A 3,269-nucleotide genomic window follows, 5' to 3' on the forward strand; every position below is an offset into this window, starting at 1 on the left:
GCAAATAATGGAGTCTCATACCCTTTTTGTAACTGTGATGAAGGCAAGCAGCAGGTTCAAAACTGGTTCATTTTCATGACTTCTGTTGCAGGATTTGTCTGTGTAACATTCCCTTCCCCCACCAAAACCCCAAACAAACAAACAAACAACTATTTCAGAGTAGGTACTAATGAAGCTAAGATTTGTAATTACTAATAAACACTGGAATGAAAGACACCAGTTACTACTTTTGATCTTTTCTCTTTATAAAGTGGGAACTGTTGATTTATTTTTTGAGAACCACTTTCTTAAATTAGAGGGAATGTTGTGTTGACTTTACCAATGCCATAATAGTTTTAGAAACATTCAGGATTTAAAAAAAAAACAAAACCACATGTTTAAGCCTTTTGTATTTTCTGAAAAGAAGAATGTTTTATACTCAAAAGTTCCACAAACATCCCTATTAAAAGAAAAAAAAAATCAGTATTTTGCCTTAATTTGTTTTTTAATTCATTGTTAGTTTTGCAAAATGGAATTGAGAAGAAAAAAATTGTTAAAATCAATGTTCCAGGAAGCCTTTTTTTTGGTAATTTGAATAATTGTCTTCTGTGCAGCTGGGTCAAAGTTAAAGTGATACTGAAATATACAAACTCTTACCCCAATCTGTTGCATGTGCTTCTGTGTGTGAGTTCTGAAATAAACGATTCAGCTACTCTGGTGGTGTTGTAAGATGTGTGCAAGAAGAGTCATTAAAAAAAAGTTCATTCCATTTGAGTCACCACTGACCTCTGAAGGAAGTGTTGTTCTTCTCTTGTGAGTGACTATTTTGAATTGATTTTCAGGCAAGTTTTGCACCTTCAAAGAAGACCCTGTTTCTGGACATATTTCCCATCGGTAGGAAGGGCCAAATCCTTATTTTTAATGGACTGTTAAAATGTCTTGTTTTTCAGGTAAAGGATTTATTTTTGTGTCTTATTTGTATGTTATCTGTAATTGTGCTAAAAAAAGTAACTTGTCTAGGTGGCTGGCAACAAAACTGGTAAAGAGACTGGAGGGAAAGTCTTGTGAGGAGAGGCTGAGGGAGCTGGGGTTGTTTAGCCCGGAGAAGAGGAGGCTCAGTGGGGATCTTATCACATTCTACAATTACCTGAAGGAAAGTTGTAGTAAGGTGGGGGTTGGGCTCTTCCCCCAGGCAACTTGTGACAGGACAAGAGGGCATGGCCTGAAGCTGTGCTGGAGGTGGGGTTCGGTTGGATGTTAGGAAGCATTTCCTCACAGAAAGGGGAATTAGATGCTGGGATGGACTACCCAGGGAGGTGGTGGAGTCACCATCCCTGGAGGTCTTTAAGGAAACATTGAATGCGGTATTTAGTGGCATGGTCTGGTCAATGTGGTGGTGTTAGGTCATAGGCTGGACTTGATGATCTCAGAGGTCTATTCCAGCCTCAATAATTCTGTGATTATATGATAAAAGCCTAAAGCAAGCTGCAGAGGAGTTGTACTGTTTTGAAATACACATTATAAATTAAAAAATGTAATTATAGTCATTATGATATTTGCTGTGTGGAAAAAGCATTTATTAGTTACTTTATGCAAAGAAGAATCCACTCCACATTCTTTCCTTTAATTCATTCTTTGGTTGATTATTTGGATATAAGCTGTTTGTAAATGCTACTCTTGTGTATGACAAGAATGTATTTTAGTTAACTGAGGATGGTCTCTGACTTCTTAAAATCATTTGACCATTCCTAGTTCAACAAATTACTGTAGTAATACAGCTTCATGGCACTTTCTGCCTTTAAAGGCAAACTTTTGCAAGGGAGACTTGATTTTTGATTTCTCCCTAAGGGGGGAAAACTGAAACAAACAAGTCATTGAAATAACCTACTTTTAGATCACAGAGCAGACTAGAGGTGGAACAAAGTCTGATTTACTCACAAAACAGCTTGCCTTTTCTGCATGTGAAATATTTAGTCAGTAAGAAAGCATTCTGCTTTCTGTATGAGCTAGCTTGTCCAGTACATATAAAATACATCTATTCCAATTGAAGCACTGCTGAGACGAGGGATGAGGAAGCATGGGCAAACACTCAAACAATGTTTTGTGACAAGTAAGACTGCAGTTAAGTTACTCGCTTAAAAGTCTGGAACTTACTTCACAGAATCACAGAATTCTTGAGGCTGGAAAAGACTGCTGAGATCAAGTCCAGCCTATGACCTAACACCACCACATCAGCTAAACCATAGCCACCAAGTGCCACATCGAAGCTTTTCTTAAAGACCTCCAGTGATGGTGACTCCACCACCTCCCTGTGCAGTCCATCCCAGTGTCTAATTACCCTTTCCATGAGGAAGTGCTTCCTAATACCCAACTAAAATCTCCCCTGGTGCAGCTTCATACCATGCCCTCTTGTCCTGTCACAAATTGCCTGGGAGAAGAGCCTGACCCCCACCTGACTACAGCTTTCTTTTAAGTAGGTGTAGGGAGTGATAAGGTCCCCTTTAAGTCTCCCACTTGAGAGAAAGATTTCCATATTATTTTTCATATGAATGTCAGTGTCACATTTCATAATATATTCTACCATCTCTTTGGACTTCTTTTCAAAGGCTGTCATGCAATTTCAGAGGACTCTTACATGCTTTTGTATTACTTATTTCAAATTATCACACACTTAGCATTAGATATGCTCTAAGAAACAGACATTCTCTAACAAAGTTAGGAAGATCCTTTGTGTTAGCAGTACTGTGTCATAAGTCGATCACAGTTGTAAAGTTTCCTCTTTCTTTGGGGTGTGATTCATGACCCAATACACACTTCAGTAAATTTCAGTGGATGAGGAAAAAAAAACCCCTACACCAATAAAGGATTCTAAAGAAGGAAGAATAATTATTTTAGAGTCAAATGTACATAAAGAGCAACAATGTGCTCAAAGGATAAACTCTAGAGTTCTTCTAATCCATTGGAGAAGAGGTAGGTGGAAAAGTGTAATGGTCTATGGAGGAAACCTGTCCAAAAATGTGATACATAATTACTGTCCATGATCTAAGGAAAAATTAGTTGAAAAGATAGATTTGTACTTAAAGTGTAGGGTTATTACTTTGGACATTTCAGTAAGTTCTTTACTGAACATGTGTTCAAAGCATCAAGCTGAAAATGTGGTCTCAAATACAACCAGTGTTAGCTCCATTCTAACAGCAGTCTGGAACTCATTGGTTTGTTCTGTATGTAGGCTTGTTGGACTTGTTGCTCCATCAAGTTTTGCAGCCTGCTTAAAGCTTTGCATTGCCTTA

Source organism: Dryobates pubescens, chromosome 1 (genome assembly GCF_014839835.1).
Source record: "Dryobates pubescens isolate bDryPub1 chromosome 1, bDryPub1.pri, whole genome shotgun sequence".
Taxonomy (NCBI): domain Eukaryota; kingdom Metazoa; phylum Chordata; class Aves; order Piciformes; family Picidae; genus Dryobates; species Dryobates pubescens.